We start from the raw sequence: 17488 nt of genomic DNA on the forward strand, positions 1-17488 counted from the left end.
GCTTGAATGAGCGGAGTCACCAGAATCAGTTCGTTATCTGGGTCTAGTTCCTCGCGAACTGGTTTGACTGCCCCATGATAGATGCCTGGTACGACCGGAACGAGACAAAGTTTCACGGTCTAGTAGTGAGGAACCAGAAGCCGGAGGCCCCACGTACGGGGGTAGGTTCTTTTGCATCGGTCTAAAGACCAGCACAACCTATCCGTGTAATGAAGCGGAGATGAAGCGATGAGAAAGATGATAACGATGATAAGATTCCAAAAATATAAGCGACCCTCCGAAAGTGTCAACTTTCGTCAGTCCTCTAAACAACGTAGGTCTGCGATGCTCACAAGTGCGTCTGCTACACCTGATCCGCGCTAACAGATTAACGGTTGTAAGAGAGGCTGGGTTCAGCTCAAAGGTAAAGATGATGAATTAAGAGCGATTTTTTTAACAAGAGTTTCATTCCCATCCAATGGATGGGCGGGCCGTAGAAGGCAACACCTTCTCTGTGGCCAGAGATATTTTCAACTTTTTTGAATTTGATGACATGGAGAATGATTTCAGGCTATAGAGTAATGTGGATTAAAGTAAGGAACTAATAGCAAATCAAGTTGACGAGGATGTGAAAGAGGTGGCTATTGTGTTAAAATCTTTCTTGTTTACATGTGCGGAGGTTATGAGCAATATATATGCGGATTTCGGTGGTAGATACGGCGGTCAGGATTATACTGATCTATGGCTTCGGTGCATTCGTATATTGCTAACAGATGATCCAGTGGTGGGTAGGCATAGCGTGGTACAGCAGGAACTTGGTCTAACAGCTCATGGACAATGGGATGTGCCAATTGGATTCGTGTCGCTATGTAGCGTTGGCGTAGATTGCAGAGGTGTGGCAAAATAGTTGGAAATTGCGCACGACGATATATTTCAGCAGTGGGAGTATGGAAAGCGAGAGAGTAGGCCAGACGTAAGGCATGTCTTTCGAGAACTTTCAGACTTTCATAGTAAGTTGGTGCTGCTAACCAGGCAAGATGTCCATACGTGAGTGCTGGGCGTACGAAGCCTTTTTATGTTAGCAGTAGAAGTTTTGTATTAAGACCCCACGTGGTGCCTTTAAGATTTCGTAAAAGGTTCAAACGGCGCCGGATATTAGCTTCCAATTGTTTTAGATGAGGCTTCCAGGTAAGATGTTTGTCGAATATTACTCCCAGATATTTGAGACTGTTTTGAATTGGGATTAAAGAGTCAAAAAGGGTTAAATGTAGACGTTCCGGATTGCGACTGCTACAGTATTTATTGCGTTTGAGCCCAAAGAGAGTCATTTGAGTCTTAGTTGAGTTCAGCTTGAGCTTCCATTTCAGGCACCATGTAACTAGTTTGTCCAAAGCTGGTTGTAGGAGTTGATTAATGCGATCCACAGAAGATCCCAATGCGATATAAGCGGTATCATCAGCAAATTGTAAGGCATATAGTGGGGGCTGAGGTTGAGGCATGTCGGCTACATAAAGAATATATAATAGAGGAAATAAAACAGATCCTTGGGGCACACCGGCGCGGAGTTGAAAGATGTGTGACTTTGCCCTGTTGATCTGAACGAAAGCCTGGCGCTGATGTAAAAAATTGGCTATTAATCGGACATAGCTGTGAGGAAGTAGACGTTTGAGTTTGTAAATTAACCCCTCATGCCAAACAGTATCAAACGCTCTTTCAATATCAAAGGAGATCAAAACAGATGGTGAACGCTTATTAAAATGGTTGACAAGTAGTGTAGAGAGTTTGAGTAATTGATCAGCAGTGCTATAGAGTGGACGGAATCCAGCTTGAATAATTGGTAGTTTGTTCGTGATTTGTAGATAGTGATGTAGCCGCTTCACCAGAAGGTGTTCTAGTGTCTTGCTAAACACGTTAGTAAGGCTAATGGGTCTGTAAGATGACACAGCAGTTGGATCTTTGCGAGGTTTTAGAAAGGCCACAATTTTAGCAAGTTTCCATGCAGTTGGAAAATAGCCTGTAGATCAAATAGTTGTATATAAAGAAGCAAGTAAGACTAGAAACGCCACAGGTGCCTTAAGCAGTTGACGATACGTAATTGAATCTGCCCCCGGAGCTGTGTTGCGACGGCATTTAAGAACAACTGTAATATCATCTGATGTTATTGGAGCAGTGAGCTGATTTGTAGGATCAAGGTGGTAGTTGAAATCAGGTTGAAATGATGGCTGCACTAGAGAACCAGCGTGTGAGATACGGGTATCTGTAGGACAAGTGAACAAAGGTGTAGTGTGTGGAGTGAAGACTCCCTCAAGATATGTAGCGAAAGCAGTTGCCTTTTCTTTATCCGTCGTTGGTACTTGGTCAGCACATATGATAGGGTATTGTGGGCCCTGTTTCTGAAATGTTAGACGTTTAAAGGTATTCCAGAATTTAGTAGGATTTGTTTCTTGGCGCAAAGCATTACAGGAGGCACGCCAGTTTAGTCGTTTGCGGGCTACTATATAGTTCTGAACCGTTCGTTGGAATTGGCGATGGAGAAGAAGAAATCGGCGGTCATGTGTGCGACGAAACTCTTTTAAATACTCGTGTGAGCGCCGGAGAAGATCGAGGGCGCGTGCTGGTAAACGAGGTCTAGATGATTTGGTGGTACATTTAGGAACTGCGTAATCCGTAGCGTGAGAGACTATGTCAGTCAGAGTATGTGAGAATGTTTCAATAGATGCAACTGTTGTGAGAGTAGGTGCAGTAGCCGGCAGATGTTCGGTAATATAAGTGCTGTACTGATCCCACCGAGCTTTGCTAAAGTTATATCTGGGTGTGCGTGGTGATGCAGATGCAGTGGATGTCAGACGTGGAGTTACAGAGAGAAGTATTGGCAGATGATCACTACCTATGGAGCCAAGGACATCTATAGTAGTATTAAGAGCGACCGAGCTCTAACATATAACCTTAGCTTTCAAATCTTTGATTCACGGTTATTTGTGATTTCATGTTTATAACAAAGACATATATTTTAAAAGAGTGTACTTTAAATAAATTACCTAAAGAAATATTTTTTCACAAAATTTTTATCCTTTTAAATTATTGTTCGAAGGCCTTTGCCTTTAATAAGTCTTCTCCGAAATAAATGTACATGAATTGTGCTGCCATCTTTGGAAATCTTTTAAACTACATTTATATGTTTGCGGACAATCCTTTCGACAATGAGATCTCGGAAACTACAGGCTCTAAAAAGATGACGTTTTCACTGATTGATTGCAAATTTCATGTAGGTTTTCCAGTTCTAATTGAATATTTAAAAAACATGGCCACTATTTCTTTATTACTTTTTTACGGGTATATTGGAAGTGTTGAAATTAAAAAAAAACTAAAGCATCACATCCTAAGCATTATACATTCCAACACCACACTGTTATATATAGGGGTTGCATATGTCTCAGGCGTTTTGTTTCATGGCAAAATAATAATGGAAAAGGAAGGATAACCATTTCTCCAGTCTAAGATGAACCTTTTTTTGGGGAGTGTTTTGCCCAATGAACAACATATATAACTGACATTATAATTAATTGTGTATGTAATGTATTTGCTTATTACATACTGCATGCAAGAAGAAAGCAAACACTGGTCATACATGAATTAGGAACTCCAACCGGAAGCAGGCTCAAATCTTGCAAACGGTGCGAGATATTGAGAAAAATAATCGGAAAAATTCTCCCCTTTGTGACACTCCTTGGCTTTTTCTTAATCAATACGTCTTTCACTTGTGTCTGTAAAGGGACATGTAATATCCGCATCTCAGGAAGTTGCAAGTGCAAGTCTACGGAATTCGGTCTTCGCGACCCTTCCACTGAGTTTCTCCACCCACTCCCGGCTGTGAAGATTTTTTTCAGGGTGCCCAGTCTTATATATACGAACACACGACTAACTCTATTTCTTGAAATGGAAGGGTCTTGGAGAAAACGAAACAAAGGAAGGGCAGATAGTGTTAGGTGTGTGCATTGTCAATTCTCAACATAGCACTTGACACAATCTGTTTCACATTTATCGCATGGCTACTGGTTCACATGTGTAAAGAATAACTCATTTCACGATAATTTAGAACTCGTTTTAAGTCCTCCCAGTGAACTTTTTTAAGTGTGTATCCATTCGTGCTTCAAGATAAAGGATTATCTTCTCACTTATTGGCAATTCATCCATAGAAAGTATCCTACAATATAGAAACAACTAAGTATACTTACTGCAACTTTTTCGTATCATTTGACCGATATCCCGCCTCTATGTTGGATACCAAATGCTCAAACTCTTCCAGTTTTCCTTTTTCATAGACAAATACTGGGACCGACACTTGGAAAAGCTTGAGCCACTTTCTTCCTCATTTTATGTCACAAAACGTAAGCAGGTATTTAGACTTGAGATAAAAGTATACGTGCAAGATGCCAACAAAGGAAACAATGTGAAGTCTAGTGTAGTGGCATTTTGATGTCCAACAATCTCAAGTTTTCTCACCTTTCTACATATGAACTTATACATAAGAATATTAATTAATAATAATGTCCTCAGCTAAATCTATTATCCATAAAAGCATTATGACGCAATTGAAATAGATAAATGCAAAACATTTTCTAAGACCTCCCCCCCCAAAAAAAAAGTATGTCTTGATCCCGGTCGTGTGGTAAGAAAGTTCTTTAGAGAACTCTTTTTACTGCACTTATTAGACATAGCTGTCCGTCAGATCGTTGCACGGGTTTTGCTCTATCGTAAGTTCCTCTTAGTTATTTTATACTTATCCAAGGTTGTCTAGGAGGGCCGGATCCCTAAAATGTTCACGGTAGGTTTGCAAATGAACTATAATATGTAGATGAACTATAATATGGTTGGATCGGGCCTCCGTAATTTCTACCGCCCCCCCCCCCACTACATTTTTGGTCTGGCTACCGGCCTGGCCTTTCCCTTTAGTTATGATTTAGTCTAGAGTTAAAGAACTCTTTGGTTTTATGTGACCCGCAAACTGAAACAACATAACCTAAAAGATGAACTCGAAAAAGTTTTCTAATTACTTTTCGTTAATCTTCAACAAAGCACCACTCTTTAATCGAAAAAAGTAGTGTATATTATATTTAAGATATGATGGCTGAAATTAAAGAAAGATTTTTTTATTGCTGCGGGTGGGGTGGTTATAATGTATGTAATTGCTTGCATTGTATTCCATTGTTAATCCTTCTTTGTTCATCCTTTAAAAAGTGATAATTTTTAAAAAGTACTCTTAATTTGTCATTTATTTCTTATATCCGAATGTTAGTAAATATATAGTTTGTACGTTAAAGAACATATATTTAGAGTATGAACAGAAATATCATTTGATTATTATCTTTCTGTTTCTGCTCGAGTTTTTTAATTTCTGTTTTTCACAAATCTTTCAGAATGTCTCATTCCGTTTATTACTGAATTCTACTGCTTATTTGTATGCCTGATAAGTATTTCTATTAATATGTATATAATTTTAATCAGTATGAAATTTGTTCAGATTCACAGTCAAATCTGATCAATTGCCTCATAATTTATCCTTAATAGCCAAGCATAATTGCAACTGAAATGAATAATTTTGGGTCAAATCGCTCACGTTCGTAAGTTGTTGGATAGTTCTTTCATAACCGTAATTACAAGTATTTCGATCCGATACTAAAAAAGAAAGTAGGTTATATTTTAACTTTGAGCAACCATTGGCAATTAGTTATTGAAATTTTGTTAAAACATACTATTTTAAAAAACTGTGGGCAGCTGTTAGACGACAAGATAAAGAGTTGTAGACAATTTCCTGTTTTGACCAATCAAAAGCAAACATTTGAATTCATGTTTCAACTACATACTATATGTATCCCAGTAACTATCCTTCAGTTTTGTATAAATTATCCCGATATTTGCATTTCCATCATTAATGTTCGTAAGTGCTGTAAGAAAGTTTTGGGAACTGTAAGAATAACAGCTAATTCCTTTAGGTAATAAACCATGATGATATTATTCTTCAGGAAGAAAGCTACGAAATTAACAAACGGGTAATCACCACGAAGAACAGTAATCACAGATCCTGTCAAATTTTTAAGTTTAAAACTACTTTAAACCAAAATATAAGAGATAATAATAATAATAATAATAATAATAATAATAATAATAATAATAATAATAATAATAATAATAATAATAATAATAATAGTAAAAGTTGTTTGAGTCGATAATGAATGCTAGCTGCAAAAAGTATAAATTCAATGGTGATGCGAGGTAAATTGATTTATAATTTTATTTTCTGGCTATGGAAGTATCGAGACTGAAAAATGTGTCAAATAATTTATATTTATTTTTTCAAGCAATCTCTCCAGATTTTCCCTGTAATCTAATAAATTAAACTATAGCAAAATGAGAAACATATTTACTCTCAAATACAATATATTCATTGATAAGTTTTTCAAACGCTTTTTTTTTCGTCCTTTATTTTAAAGACTAAGATGGAATTTCTCTGTTCTTTAACTGCTGGCTAGCCATGTACCAGGTGTCACTGAAGCTTCATTTACAGCATCTCCTCCCTCCAAATGATCAGAAGGGATCATTTCTTTGGATTTTACACAAACATGGCATTCACCATATACCTGGGAATTCTGAGAAAAAATTTGCCTTTGGAAAGTAATAAACTATCGTAGAAGTTTTCAGAGGGCAACAACTACATCCTTCTGTTCCCCGCTTCCTCACCCCGTATTTGTATTCTTCTCTGAAGGGGACATTGCAGATGTTCTAAGGAATGATAAGGAGATTTATGCTCATATGCGAATGATGCGCTGTGTAGAGAGCGCAGGTTCAGCTAGTTCTAAATTAAAAATCATCAATGTCCTTGATACGAGTTTTGATGAAAATACTCTCTGTTGTCTTATTGTGGGTTAGCCCTGAAATGCATGAATTTTTAGTAGAACATTGTCTTCCTACTACTTTCGAAAATTTATTAACTTTAGCAGCTAGATATGATGCCTTACATCGGTTCAAAACAGATTATTATAAGTTACGGAACCGATCTGTACGTTCTCGAACGTCATGCATTATATTGCTTACGAAATAAAGCTTCTGAATCCAATACAGCAGTTGTATGACCGGATTACTTTTCCTACCATACTTAATAACATAATAAAGTTACAGCTGGAATTTACTACAATTGAATTTCAGAAACGGCATCACTTACTACTGAACATTATGGACACTGACCGCCAATATGATCTTGGCCATAGATTCGTCACTTGCCCTCCTCTTAAATGTCTTTCTATTAGGCTAACAACTGCGTATTTTTCCGGCTCTTCCCGTTCATGTTATCCCTACATATGCTGCATTGTAACCCAACATACTAAGATGACGTAATTCGTCTATATTACTGTCCAGAGCAGCCTCAAGACGAAAAGTTAACCTGTATTTATGTTTCTAACATTTTTTGTGTTTGTCTTCTCCAGCGCACCTCACCAACATTTCGTAATCCTCCTGCCCCGATGATTATGATCTCAAGACCATAATGGCGAAGTGGATGGGATGTTTAGAATCTAATAAAGCTCAGTGTAATAAAGTGTTACTTAAAATAAATGATATTACCCTTTTCCTCACATCCCATAGACAAGTTTTACTCTCCTTTCTTCCCTAATCGTCCTACCTCTCACCCCGGATAGAGGGTGTAATCTTTGCAATGATGATATACGTCGGTTAGCTAAATAAGGGTTATATAAAGACCATGCGCTCCAACATCAACCAGTAACCAACAAAAAGCAAAAGATGGCTTTGGTGTTTTAAATTGGTCCCCGAACCTTCCATTTATAGCCTTCCAGACCGCAACCTTCATTTGCAATTGTATATTTTAGACTAATGTTAAACCTTCGGAAGCTTATACCTCTAATAGATACGATTTCATATTTTTTCATGTTTTTTTTAAAAGTATATACAATGATCAATTAGAACATTATGAACCCCTACTACTATCGATATAAACCTGTCCAGGCGAGAGCAGCGTCACGTTACTAGTAATGCCTGCTAGTCAGACACACGTACGGTGCATGTGTTATCAGTGAGCGTGCTGATCGTGTGTAGCAAAGAGAAGGCGCGTGATATATCTGAGTTTGACCGAGGGCAGATTGTAATGGCTTGGAGACTCAGTACGAGCATTTCGGAAATTACACGACTTGTCCGGTGTTTGAGGAGTGCCGTGTGAGTGTCTTCAACAAGTGGTGAAACCAAGTTGAAACGACGTCCAAACGTCGAGGGGTTGGGTGGCCCCCCTATTTACTGATGCCGGACATCGTAGGCTGGGCAGACTGGTAAAACATGATAGGCGGCGAACTGTGGCGGAAATAACACCTGACTTTAATGCTGGGCAGAGTACAAGTGTGTCTGAACACACAATGCATCAAGCACTTCTAACGATGGGCATTCGCAGTGGACGACCCATCCATTTACCAAAGTTATCACGATGACGTCAGCAACTACGACTGAAATGGACATCACCACTGGAGCTTGGAGCAGTGACAGAGCGTTGCATGGTCCGATGAATACTGATACCTTCTTCGTCATGACGATGGGAGGATGCGAATCTGTCGTCTTCCATGGGAACAGCTCCTTGACACCTGTACTGCGGGACGGAGAGAAGGTTGCGGTGGCTTAATAATATTCTGGGGGAACATTCACGTGTGCATCCATGGGTTCAGTGGAGCTAGTGTATGGCACCATGACGGCCGAGGCGTATCGTACACTGGTTGCAGACCACGTACACCCCTTCATGACGACCACGTTCCCAACGGCAGTGGTATTTTTCAACAAGATAAGGCGACACACACACATGTCACAAAACTAGGAGTATGATGGAGTGATTTGAGAAACACAGTGGCAAGTTCCAATTGATGTGCTGGCCCTCCAACTCGCCGGATATGAACCAAATTCAACACATCTTAGATGTGATTTAACGTGCCGTCAGAGCTCATCGGCACCACCCTGGAATTTACGTGTGTTAGGTGACCTTTGTGTACAGATGTGGTGCCATCTCCCTCCAGCGACCTACTAAAACCTTATTGCTTCCATGTCAAGACGCGTCTTCTCTTTTATCTGTGCCAAAGGTTGACATACCGATTATTAGGTAGGCAGTCATAATGTTCTGGCTGGTCAGTGTGGTGTTTCATCCGAAACGATTTTTAAAACAAATAGACTATTTAAGCACAACACTTACCTCCATTATCTTTGTAAACGTATTTAATAAATGGTAACATTACACGTCCTTCTGCCTTCCTGTTCGTCAGTATTTCATTAATTGCTTGTTTCCCAGATACAATTACTTGGATTAATCCAAACTGGTTATATGTAAGCTCTGGTCCGTATTTATTACATGCGTAAATAATTACTTTATTTATAGAGCGAAAATGAAACAAAAGATAAACGAAACACCAAACATTACCACATAAAGCAATGCTCATTGGTTCTGTAATGAAAAGAAAAAATAAAGAAAATTACTTCTATTATCTTTGGTTGGTTTATTTAAAGAGAAATCATTAAAGAGAATACATTGGTATCTTTGAAATGTCCAATTTAACGTCTAGTATGAAACTTCCATCTGTATCACAACCAATGGATGTAGCGAAATAACGTTATGACATCATAAACCCCACACTAATTTTAAAAACACTCTGGTGTCCCTGCCAATCACAGAATAGTTTTAGTTGTTGATCAGAGTTATGTGAAATTGAACCAAGAAGAATATACGAGGGAGGACCCAAAAGAAACTGGACTTTCGTTATAAAAAAACTAATTTATTACATTTTTACAAAATTCTTTCAGTACTCAAGGTACTCCCTCTCAAAATTCTTTCAAGATACTCTCCATTAAATGCGATTCATTTCTCCCATCTTCTTTCCCACTGTTTGAAACACCTCAGGAACTCTGGAACTTTTATGTCGTCCAATGCGCTCTGCGAAGTTCTTTTTACAGCCTCTACACCATCAACAAATTTTCGTTTTAGATTTTGTTTAATTCTTGGAAAATTTCATTGTGTTGATCAAAAAGTTTGGATTACTTTCAATCTGATTTTTCAAGTCCTGGCTCAAATTCAGACGAATGGTTTGATCCTGCTTGAGCATGCAAGAAACAAATTTAGCAGCAACATGTCTCATTTGCAAAACCTCATCCTGGCACGACCTCCAACTCACTCCTGCCTGTTTTGAAATATCATCGATCATGAAACGACGATCCTCGCTGATTTTGGGGCAGATTTGTTCGATGTTTTCGAAATGATGAAAATCGCTAAGAATGAGCGCGATTTTCAACACTCATCTTACCACACTTAAAGTGTCCAAACCACTCAAAAAATTGTGTGCTGTTCATAGTATCCTTCCTGAAAGCCTGTTGAAGTCTTTTGGTAAGTATTCGTTTCCGATTTTCCAAGTAGGAAGTAAACACACTCCTTGTTCCTTTGAATCTGCCATAACGATTTCGCAGGCGGCAAACGAGAACAGTTGAGATAAACAATAATACGATCAAACGTTAACCTTCTACATAGACGCCACTTGGCCAACTGATCTGGGAAGGTCTCTACTAGACCCTCCTTAGCAGGAGAACTCTCTACTACGTTTAGGAACGGCAGCGCTCTTTCAATCCGGGTTCTTTTGTGTCCCCCCTCGTACAGTTGCGTTAGATTTTCTTTAGGAGCACAAACTGAGATATTGTGCACATTTGGTCGAAAAAATAAACAACGCGTTGGACTACGAGTGTTGAATGAACACAGCATATGCCTTGTGTAACGAGTCGCCTTGAGGACACCCCCCGGCTCTGCGACTGGATGGACTCGTCCCATGATGTCGACGTATGTGAAGCAAGAGTTTGTTATTTTAAAAAAATAAGAAATAATAAGGGAATAGATATTAACGTAATGTAGTAGTATTGTTAACACTGCAGTGCTCGCGCGGATTACTATTGTAGTCCAGTAGGTTTCAGTTTTCTGGTATCTCAGGGTTGGCAACACTTGTGACCTTGAGCGGTCGTCTACCTTCCTCCCCCATTTCTAGAACACCATTACTCTAGTGATAGCACCCAAAGTCAACGCACTGATGTTATATGGATTGTTATTTTGGCATGGACTACTATTGTAATCCGTGCGAGTACTGACGTGATAGTTTGTTTTCTGGTTAAGGTTTTAACTGTTCTTGTTTTGAATGTATTATTTCACATTATTCGCTCAAATAAACGCGATATATATGTTAGTTTAAAAGGTCAGAAGAAGAATAGATACAACAGTGGGTAACAGAAACTGAAAGTGACGACGAAAGTGTTTTGAGTATAGAACACTAAGATGAAATAGAGGACGATGTTGTCGAGTAGTGATTCTGAAGAAAGTGGTAGTGACGATTTGGAAGAAATAGAAGATGAAGAAAGGAACGGTGTTATCCAGGAAGACAGGTTTCACGGAGAATTTTACATTGGAAAGGGCAGAATTACCACATGATATATTGATCCAGTGCACCCAAGAAATACGCGAACACAGAGTTATAACATCATTCCTACACTGCATAGTTATTACTCCATAGAACAACACTAAATTTGGAGTTGGCATATTTGACAAATTGTGTCGCCAGTATGATAAAGCCAGGAATTCGCAAAGATGGCCACTCACTCTCTTCTTCCACGAGTTAAACGTTGCTGGAGTAAACCCTTTCATTGTTTTCACAGCAAATAACAATAATGCTATGATCAACCGTAGAGACTTCCTGCAAACTGTGGCTATGGAACTTATCGAACCTCTTTATGGAAGATGAAGAAACAAGAGTACCCCCCCCCAAAAAAAACAAGATGTTTCAGGTGCAGTAACTGCATCTGCTCTGACCACAAGCACACTCTTTGCACTGACTCTTATGACTGAAACACACAAAATTTTGCCTACTTTTGACCTTGTTTCCAAGTGTAAAAGTTAAACTTGCAAACAATTTACTAAAATCTTTTTATTTTTATAACAGGTTTTAACACTCTAAATGCAAATTGCCTCTTAATTTTCAATTTTTAATCAAATAGCAAGAAAATATACGAACATTTACAAAAATATAGTAAATTGCATACGCATTCTAAAGTTTTGGCTTCTAATTCTTTTTGTGCATTAAAAAACAACAAGTTTGCACTGAAATGTGTTCTTTATTGCTTGTGAAAACCCACAAAAATAATGTAAAAAATAGCAATTGAATAACCACTAAGATATATATATTTATAAAATGGACTACAATCGTAATCCGCGCGAGCACTCATGTTTCAACAATTTCATGCGACTACTGTAGTGTTAAAAACATATTAGCTCTAACCTGAACTCATATCTAATCTGTATTTTTTAGTTAATAATTTAAAAAATAAAGTAGAAAATAAAAAATAAGGACTGCGCGTATGAAAGAACTAAAATGGAAATCATTCATGTTTGCTTGCGCGTCACGTGATAGATTGAGGCTTCGAGTTATGCCGCTGCCTTGTGCCCGCATACTTTCTCTTGGTTGGTTCCGGATTAATCCAAGTACTTGTACATGTATTCGGACGTTGGTTCTGCAGGACGGATCGTTTACTCTTAGTTGCTTGTGTAGCGTTGGAAATGGAATGAAAGGTGTACCTTGAGTTGCCTGGTGTCGATGTCTGTGTCTGTGTTCAACAGTGATGTCGAACGGGGGCAATGAGTATATTGGGCTTTACGGCAAAAGGAAAGAAAGTGTTGGAAATAGTGGTTTGTGCTATGAAATTAATTGCAGTTTCTCAGTGGAAAGATATTCTGTTATGCTTCTTTTCATTTTATAACCTGGAAGTGTATAAGAGTTTAGAAGCCGAGGCAGGAGTTGTGCGGGGGAGCAAAGGAGGTCAATTTTGTGCCCGCTTATATGTTTCGAGTTTGTCCTAATAACCAGTGTTACTCTTTTTGATTACTATAGCCTTAGTTATATCTGGTTAGTTTGTGAAGCATTTTTGCCCCAAAGGATGAATTCAGCATTTTTTTTTTTTTTTTTGTGGGACAATAAATTTGTGAAAAAAAGAGAAGGAAACTGAGAAACAATAATCACTTGCTTTAGTTTCAATGCAGGAAGCTTTTTTCTTAGTGAGCTCAACTGCTATTGCAAGTACTCGTTCGTATGCCAAAACTATTTCAGTTTGAATTTTGGCGAGAATCTTTTAAAAGGTCCTACTTAATAAGTGCCGTTTTTGACCAATATATTTGTTCGTTTCTTGTTACGTCTTAATGGTCAGTCAAGGAAGCGAATTCCAATATTGTAAGAACGAGAAACAAGGTAACAGGAAGAAGGAAAAATTGGGTGAGTGATATTTCAGTTTTAGTAGTAGATGTGTCACTTTGTAAACAAATCCTGTTAATTTAGTTGTTTCCGCTTTGACTAGGACGTTAATTGTTTTTTGCCTTAAATTGCCATAGTAGGGTTGTGTTTCATGTTCTAGACGAATCCTCCCCACACTATTATTTTGAAATTGGTGGAATGATAATCCGGGGAAAAGCTGCAAACTGGTTTGACGAATTGTATGAAATTTCGCAATTATTCCTTGTGGATATGTTTGGACATTTTGAAGCTTTAGTAAGACTCGTTAATTCGTGCATAATAAATTTATTACTGATGAATGATTTCCATTGAAAGCCTAGCTCGTGCACTAAAAAGTAAAAATTTTCGAAGGGTATTTAAATTAGAAGGTTTATTGCTCGAACGTTTGATTGTTATAAACGATTAGTATTAATAGAAGTTATTTTCATCATTTGGAAATTTAGTATATTTCTTCAACTTTGTACAATCACGTCCAAAAATAATGGGACTAAGTATAATTTTTCGTAACGTGTGTTTTATACTATATATTTCATTTATTTGGAAGAAAACTCTTATGATTAACTCTGACAGTTTTCGATGTCATCAAATAACGATTTATGTATAGTCAGTGACAAAAGTAATGGTACCATAGGATTTGAGTCAACATTACTAGGATTTTCACTTGATATTGAAGGAAGAATTTTTCTCTGAAAAAAATTGTTTGAATTGACGAAATATTGTTAATGCTCATTAGCTTCAGATTTATTATATTATTAACTTTTCTTGATTACTTCGAAATTTAATTTCACTTTTAGTGTTATATTCGAATGAAATTAGAATCAAAGCTTTTGAGATACCGAAATTGCTTTTTGATATAGCGATTGAATTAACTATCGATCTTTTGAATCAAGATAAATTAAATTATTGTTAAATTTGGAAATCAGTAACGAATTATTTCGCGGATTAATTTATTTTTCATTTTTTTAAATTGACTTTTGTTGTTATTGTTGCCTTGTGTATATATATTAATCTAACGCATTAGTATATATACACAACCCCCTTTGTTGTAATAAAGTTTGATATTCAAAGTTTGAATTTTGTTTTTTTTTTAAATTATTTATTAGTATTTATTGTAACCTGATTTATTTTGTGCATTGCATTAACGTATTCACAAGGAATATTAATCCGTACAACCTAACATAGCGACTTGAGTTTATGTGTCTGTTCTGCCAAGACCCTTCTTTCGGATCTGCTGCGCGGGTTTAGATCGATTGTTGACTAAAAATATCTTTTCTTATTTTTTGTTGTGGCTCTCGATCTGGAATTGTGTCGCGGGATTAGGAGAAAAGGGTCATTACACTTGGATTTGTGAAATTTCGTATCACTAACACAGCATTGTAAGTTGAGTCCGGCAGGAACGACCAACAGCAACTAGTCACGAACTATGTATACATTATATCACTATTACTCTGTAACTACATGCAATCTGTATCGTAACACTAATTCGACTCTTAACTACCACATGGTCTATAATGATCTGGAAGTGTATAGTTCTGGTATGATAATTGTAAACGTTCAAAATAATGTTAGAATTGTGAAAAAGTTCGGAATAGTTACCAATATTAACACTCCATTCGCAGAAGGTATTTTTTTTTCGTGCTATGTTGATCTATGATGTGATTGATTTGGCATGCTATTTTCTGTCGGAGCGAAAGCATTATTATACATAGTTGTAATTAATAGTTCCATGTAATATAACGCACACCTATACTCCAAACGTTCTGCTACGGTCAAAGGGCATGATAGTCTCATGTTGAACGACAATACAAACCTAAATATTCCTGAAAAACGATTGAGGCTCTCTTTCAATTGAATTATGAAATACTCCTCATATTATCATCACTCGCTGTATTCCCTTTATATCACTCGCACTGACTATCACCTCCTTCGCCATTTCGACCTTGGCCTTCAAACATCTCGTCCATTTCTAGGAAGCAAAAACCTTCACTGATGATCAGCCAGTGCAACATGCACTTAAGCATTTCTTCGTATCAGAGATTCCGTACTTACTGCGCAGCGGATTTCAATTGTTAGTAAACCAATGAGGAAAATGTTTGGCGGCTATTTCGTTTAACTAATATTGTAGTTTAATTTTCCAGTTCTATAAAAATGACGAATGGACATTTCGTTTATACCAATCTAAGACATGACACATGATTCATATGAAGTTCAGCTTCTTAGAACAATGTAATAAATAATATTTTTGTTTATATTTGGTGTCACTTATTAGGACGTATTGTATGCGTAAGATCTAAAACTGTGATTTTAAAATAATATTAGCAACTAAGCCTATATTTTCTTAACGTAGTTTCGTTTTTACAGCAGAATGTATCAACCCAGAACTTATCGTTACATGCCGATACTGATCAAGTTCATGGAAATGCTTTAAAAAGTGCAAATTACGAGATTAATATGACATTGTACCAACTTTCATTCTCATAACAGATGGATATGAAGTGGAGTCATAAATGCCATGAATTGTAACTTTTCGCGGCCATCACTGAATTTGAGAAGAAGGATCGAGGTGGAAATAGACGCCAGATTCGAAGTTTTAGAGTAGCCCACATACTTTTAGTTACGTTCAGATTAAATCTAGGAGGCTCAGGTAGACAAAGTATGCATCCAGATGGAAGAACATAACAACGGGTACAAACTTTTAACTGCAAATACCCGGAAGAAGGCCATTAGGAAGACTAAGTCCAAAATGGGAGAACAATATTAAGATGGAACTCAGGAATATTACGTAGAAACTAAATTCAGCTGGCTAAGGATAAAATGGAGAGTACTGTGAATGGGGGATTGAACTTTCAGGTTCCGTAATCCATAGAGTTAGTTATTTAGTCCAAATCTAGGAAATGTGCTATTTACAAGAGATATTTAAATTCTTTCCGATGTTTCTCAGAGTTCGCGTGTAATAGCTTCAACTGTATGAACGAACGTATTAAAATTGCGGAATATTGATCCATTTCCCGTAAACACCATCTGAATCATAGGATGCACGTGATCCCTTAAAATAGTTACATAATCGGACAGTGACGAGATGTAAGCATCATCTCAGGACCCAGTGAAAACCAGGACTTTACTGACCAAAGCTTCACAGAACTAGCACCATGTTTCAAGGGTTATCAAAGACATTGCACATCAAACACCTCTTTGGACGTCGGACTCATACATAAATGCCACCTATGGTTTGAAAGAAGTTTGACGATGACTTATCGAACCATATTACACGCTTCTAGTCACAACTGTCCATTTTTTAGATTACAAGTACCCTTGGCGTCGCACAGTGGGGCCAAACACCCGTTTTAAGGACAAAATTCTCGATAATAGTGTAATGTTGGTAGAATAAACAGATGATGGTGTGCTCCCTTGTATGTTGTGGTGGTGTATCAAATTAAACCATTTCCGGAACGCTACGACTGACTGAACTCAAGATTTCACGAGATATCTTCGCAAACATAACATTAAATTCAGCTGTGTGAACTTCTGATGCATACAATGGATGATGCTAGTCGGAAATATCTGGAAAAAGTAAAATTTGAGGAAGCCCGACTCTGCAAAATACTGTATAATAAGTAAATCATAGAGAAACAATATATACAAAAAGTGTGCTAAACAAAATATTGTGTTATTTTATATCTTAATTATAATACAAAGAAGCTGTACATTTATATAAGTGTTTTGATAAGCCCGTGACTTCGAAATTACAAAACATAAATTGCAGTCTTCATAAACGATTTTTGTATATTTTGAAAGTGAAAAAACAACTCGCTTTATTCATGCCGGGAAAAGGCTGTTCACTTTATTAACAACGGTGTAAGAAATATATATTCTTCTTTTATGTATAACACACTTTAAAAATAATTTACACGAGGAACTGATAAGACAAGTGTTGTTCAAAGAACATGTTTTACAGTGATACAATCGGGACTTAGGTTCAATCGTGTTTCTTGCAAGTTCTTGATTTCTCTTTCAACCCTCAATTTCTCAGTTTGTATTATTTCAGGTGTCTCTTTTATGAATTGATACCTGAGTGATAGACAGTGTCGCGTCGAGAAAGGTCGAGGATTGACCCAAATTGATTTATCTTCATTCCCAGGTAGGGCTATTTGTAAAGGCAC

The sequence above is a fragment of the Thermobia domestica genome, chromosome 8, assembly GCF_964235325.1.
Source record: "Thermobia domestica chromosome 8, izTheDome1.hap1.1, whole genome shotgun sequence".
Lineage (NCBI taxonomy): Eukaryota > Metazoa > Arthropoda > Insecta > Zygentoma > Lepismatidae > Thermobia > Thermobia domestica.